Source organism: Suricata suricatta, chromosome X (genome assembly GCF_006229205.1).
Source record: "Suricata suricatta isolate VVHF042 chromosome X, meerkat_22Aug2017_6uvM2_HiC, whole genome shotgun sequence".
In the NCBI taxonomy this organism is placed as follows: Eukaryota; Metazoa; Chordata; class Mammalia; order Carnivora; family Herpestidae; genus Suricata; species Suricata suricatta.
The window spans coordinates 44397340-44403393 of record NC_043717.1 but is presented as its reverse complement, the minus strand read 5'-3'; positions in this window follow the sequence as shown (position 1 = coordinate 44403393).

Below are 6054 nucleotides of genomic sequence, written 5' to 3'. Positions count from 1 at the left end.
TGTATACATCCAACCCATTGCTCTACCTGTTCATGCTAACTACAGTGTGCTTTCATATTTTCCCTGAATATTCCCCCAGTGATGGACATCAAGATTGCCTCCAGCTCTCTGATACCACAAATAATACTTCGATGAACATTCTTATGCATGTCCCCTTATTGGCCTGTATGAGAATTTCTTCTGGAACATACACTCAGAACCAGAATGATTGCATCATAAAGTGTGCATATATTTAGCTTGACTAAAAACACCAATACTGCTAGATGGTTCTCTGAGAGGGCTACGTCATTCCACAGTTTTACCATCAATGTACAAGGATTCCTGTGTCCCCAACATGCTCACTAACACTTGGTATTTTTTATTTCTAGTTTTTGCCAGTCTAACAAGTATAAAGTAATATTTTGTTTTAGTTTGCATTTCTCTGATTACTAATGATTTTTTGAACAGCTCTTCATATGTGTGTTAAATGCCTCTTCTATAAATTGCCTGCTTGTATACTTGGCCTATTTTTTTCCATTGAGATTACTGTCTTTCCTATCTATTTGTTAGAGTTCCTTATATAGTCTAGCTATTAGTACCCTATCAGTTTCAGACACTGCAAATATTATCTCCTTATTTTAACTTTGTCCATGTTAGCCTTTTTTTAAACAAAAATGGTTATATAATAAAATCCATCAAATTTTTGCTCTATGATTTTTGGTTTTGGGGTTTTATTTAAAAAGTATTTCCCTCCTTCCAGATCACAAAGATATTCTTCTACTTTTTTTCTATTAACTTTATGGTTTTACCTTTCACCCTTAGGTTTTAATCTATATAGAATCTACTCTCAGATTAAGTGATAAGTAAGGATGCAATTTTACTTTTTTCTGCACAATGAGCCATATTTCCCACTATCAAATACTAATCTAACAAATATGATATTTTGTAATATATAACAACATCTAATAGGGCAAGTACGTCCATTGTAGTCTTCTTTTAGTATTGTCTTAGCTATATCTCCACATAATTTTTTAAATTTTTTTTAAATGTTTTTTATTTATTTTTAATACAGAGAGAGACAGAGCATGAAAGGGGGAGGGTCAGAGAGAGAGGGAGATACAGAATTGGAAGCAGGCTCCAGGCTCTGAGCTAGCTGTCAGCACAGAGCCTGACGCGGGGCTCGAACCCACGAACGTGAGATCTGACCTGAGCCAAAGCCAGAGGCTTAACCGACTGAGCCACCCAGGCGCCCCCACATAATTTTTAAAAATAGTATATCAAGCTGTTCAGAAATCCAACTCGAATTTTTATTGGAATCACACTAAATTTATAGATTAAATTGAGGAACTTGACATCAACAGAATATTAACTCCTTTTATCCAATAACATGGAATATCTCATTTGTTCAGTTCACCTTCTATCTGGGTTCTTTATTAAGAATTTCAAGTTTCCTTTTTAGAATTTTGTGTTTTTACTAATTTAATTCCAAGATGCTTTGCAGTTTTTCCTACTATTGTGAATATTTAAAATTTATTTCTTTTTGAATAGATAATACACATAAATTTGAAAATCAAAACCATATGAAAATTACACTTTAAGAAGTATCACTCTTGTCCATTCCACCTGGTTGCCGCCATACACACCTCAGAAGTTACCAGGGTTTTTTTTTCATTTGTTCTTTTATTGAAGTATAATTAACACTCACTGTTATACAGGTTTCAGGTGTACAATGTCATGATTCAACAATTCTATACATTACTCAGTATTCATCAGGATAAGTGTACTTTTAATCCCCATTATCTATTTCACCCTTCCCCTCAGCCACCTTCCCTCTGGCAACCTCCAATTTGTTCTTTGTATTTAAGAGTCTGGATTTTTGTTTGTTTGTCTCTATATATTCACACACACACATATATGTAAATATATATTTATATATATAAGGAAGATGTGATAGATATATATAAAGATGTGACATATACATATATATGCGAATATATACACTGTGTGTGTGTATATATATATAGTAAAACCTTGGTTTCTGAGCATAATTTCTCAGAAACATGCTTATAATCCAAAGCACTTGTATATCAAGGTGAATTTCCCTATAAGAAATACTGGAAACTCAGATGATTTGTTCCACATCCCAAAAATATTCATATAAAAATGATTACAATACTGTAATATAATGTACAATAATAAAGAAATACAAAATATAAAGACAAATAAACAGCTTAACCTGCACTTTTGAAAACCTTCATTGCTGGTGCGAGAGAGACAAGAGAGACAAGGGTTATTGCGTAAGACAGCTTTCACTATCACTAATGGAATCACTGCTATCGGCTCACTGAAGTCTTTTTCTGCATGGGGCCCCTTGTATATGTTCGCACGGGTGTTGACTACAATGGAGTATTAACAAACTCTTGTCATATACTGTATTTAATGTAACTGGCAATAAGGCAGCAGAGGAAAGGGTCTATATCTGCAGGCAGCCTGACCTAGAATAAAGCAAAGCATTCCTAAGCTTATTCATATGGAAAAGCAAAGGACTGTCCATAGGTGCTTTGAAGTGACAAAAAATACACTAGTGCCAGTTGTGGGCACCTTCCAACTTTCTGAAAAATCACTGATTTATGCCAAATACCGCGCCTGAGACTCAGCTGAGCATCCAAGCATGGGAGATGATCACACACAATCCTGAAGAGAGAGAGAGAGAGAGAGAGAGAGAGAGAGAGAGAGAGAGAGAAACCATTAGCTAAGTTGTGATCATATGATGTTGGGCATCACATACTACTCATATTGCAAGGCATCACTCATTTATCAAGTTAAAATTTATTAGAAATGTTTGCTCATCTTTCAGAGCACTCACAGAACAAGTTACTTGCAATCCAAGATTTTAATGTATATGCAAATATATAGTATATGTATGTATATTTTATATATACATATATATATATATATATATATGATGTGGTATATATATAAAGAAGACATGAGGGGTGCCTGGATGGTTCAGCCAGTTGAGCATCCGACTTCAGCTCATATCATGATCTCGCAGTTCAGGAGTTTGAGCCCTGCACGAGGCTCACTGCTCTCAGCACAGAGCCCACTTTGGATCCTCTGCCCCCTCTCTCTTTGCCTCTCCCCCTCTCATGCTTTCTCAAAAAGAAATAGAAAACATTAAATGAGGGGCACCTGGGTGGCTCAGTCAGTTAAGCCTCCAACTTCAGCTCAGGTCATTATCTCACGTTCGTGGGTTCGAGCCCTGCATCGGGCTCTTTGCTGACAGCTCAGAGCCTGGAGCCTGCTTCAGGTTCTGTGTTTCTCTCTCTCTCTCTCTCTCTCTCTGTGTCCCTCCTCCACCTCTTCCTCCTCCTCCTGCTTCTTCCTCTCTCTCTCTCTCTCTCTCTCTCTCTCTCTCTCTCTCTCTCTCTCTCAAAAATAAATAACCATTGGGGCGCCTGGGTGGCTCAGTCAGTTAAGTGACCAACTTCAGCTCAGGTCATGATCTCACAGTCTGTGAGTTCAAGCCCTGCGTCAGCCTCTGTGCTGACAGCTCAGAGCCTGGAGCCTGCTTCAGATTCTGTGTCTCCCTCTCTCTCTGCCCTTCCCCTGTTCAGTCTCTGTCTCTCTCTCTCTCTCTCTCAAAATTAAATAAACATTAAAAACATATTTAAAGAATAAACATTTAAAAAGTTTTTAATAAAAGAAAAATTCCATTGATTTATTGATGGGCACTTGGGTTGCTTCCATATCTTGGCTATTGTAAATAATGCTGCAATAAACATAGAGGTACATGTATCTTTTTGAATTAGTGTTTTCACTTTCTTTGGGTAAATACCCAGTAGTAGAATTACTGGATCATATAATTCTATTTTTAATGTTTTGAAAAATCTCTATACTGTTTCCTACAGTGGCTGTACCAGTTTGCATTCCCACCAATAGTGCACAAGGATTCTTATTTCTCCACATCCTCTCCAAAAATTGTTTTTTCTTGTCTTTTTGATACTAGCCATTCCAACAGGTATGAGGTGATATCTCATTGAGGTTTGATTTACATCCCTGATGATTAGTGATGTGGAGCATCTTTTCATAGGTCTGTTGGCCACCTGTATGTCTTCTTTGGAAAAATGTCTATTCAGGCCTTCTGCCCATTTTTTAATCATACTGGGGTTTTTTCTTGATTTTGAGTTGCGTAAGTTCTTTTTTCAATGTTTATTTATTTATTTTGAGAGGGAGTGAGCAGAGGAGGGGCAGAGAGAGAAGGAGAGAGAAGATCCCAAGCAGGCTCTGTGCTATCAGTGCAGAGCTCAACTCAGGGCTCAATCTCAAGAACCTTGAGATCTTGACCTGAGTCAGACACTTAACCAACTGAGCCAAACATGTGCCCCTATATTTCTTAAGTGTTGACTTAATTTATTTGGGGGGGGGGGAGGCAGAGAGAGGGAGAGAGAGGAATTGTATAAGTTTTTATATATATTGGATATTAACCCCTTATCAGATATATCATTTGCAAATATCTTCTACCATTCAATAGGTTGCATTTTCACTTTATTGATGGTTTCCTTTGCCATGCAAAAGCCTTTTATTTTGGTATAGTTTTAATAGTTTAATTTTACTTTTATTTCCCTTGTTTGAGGAAACTTATCAAGAAAAATGTTTTTATAGCTGGTGTCCAAGAAATTACTGCCTATGTCCTAGGAGTTTTATGGTTATAGGTCTTACATTTAGGTCTTAAAATCTATTTTTAATTTATTTTGTGTATGGTATAAGAAAAATGCTCCAATTTTATTCTTTTGCATATAGCCACCGAGTTTTCCAAGCACCATTTGTTGAAGAGACTGTTTTTTCCTGATTATATATTTTTGCCTCTTTTGTCATAGATTAATTGACTATACAATCATGGGTTTATTTCTGGGCTCTCTATTCTGTTACATTGACCTATGTGCCTATTTTTATGAGAGTACCATACTGTTTTGATTCACAGTTACCAGTTTTATTGGTTTGTTTTGTATTCTTCCAGTATTTCTTTATGCAGATATAAGCATAAATATTTTTAATGTTTATTTACTTTTGAGAGAGAGAGAGAGAGAGGGGGCGTGCATGCACATGAGTGGGGGAGGGCAGAGAGAGGGAAACAGGATCCAACATGGGCTCCAAGCTGACAGCAGAGAGCCCAGTGTGGGGCTTGAACTCACAAACTGCAAGATCATGACCTGAGCTGAAATGGGATGCTTAACTGACTAAACCACCCAGTCACCCCAAACATAAGTCTATCTTAGTCCATCTCCCCCTTTCTTACACAAAAGGTGACATACTGTATATTCTATTCTACATGTTGTTTATTTCTCCTAATAATACATCCTGGTGCTCTTTCTATATCAGAGCATTAGAGTTTCCTGTACATAGAAAGTCACTGTATGAAAGTGTATAGAGTACTTCTTTGAAGTATTACCTTATGTGGATATACAATAGTTTTTTATTTCATTTGTACAAAAGATTTATTCACAAACATTCAAATTTAGCACTGCCAAGAAAATAGCCATCTAATTTTCTAAGGCTTTAATAGCATGAATTTCCTAAACATGAAGTAACTTACAAGCACAATGTAGAATCAAAATAAATAATTATTGATTTATTAACCAATTTTATAAATGCTGTAACTAAAATTTTAAAAATATAAGTTTTCTATGACATATGTTCCTGAGATTGTGGGTCTTAAAATATTTAAAACTCTGTAGTGATCATTATAAAATTATTATATCAGAGAGAAAAGTAAAGATAGTAAGAAACAGAATTTATTTATTTATTTATTAAAAACATTTTCTTGGGGGCCTCTGGGTGGCTCAGTCATTTAAGCCTATGACTTATGCTCAGGTCATGATCTCACGGTTAGTGGGTTTGAGCCCCGTGTTGGGCTCTGTGCTGACAGCTCAGAGCCTGGAGAGTGCTTCAGGTTCTGTCTCCCTCTTTCTCTCTCTGCTCCTCCCCTACTCCCGCTCTGCCTCTGTCTCTGTCTCTGTCTCTCTCTTTCTCAAAAATAAACATTAAAAAAATTTTTAAAAACGTTTTCTTAAA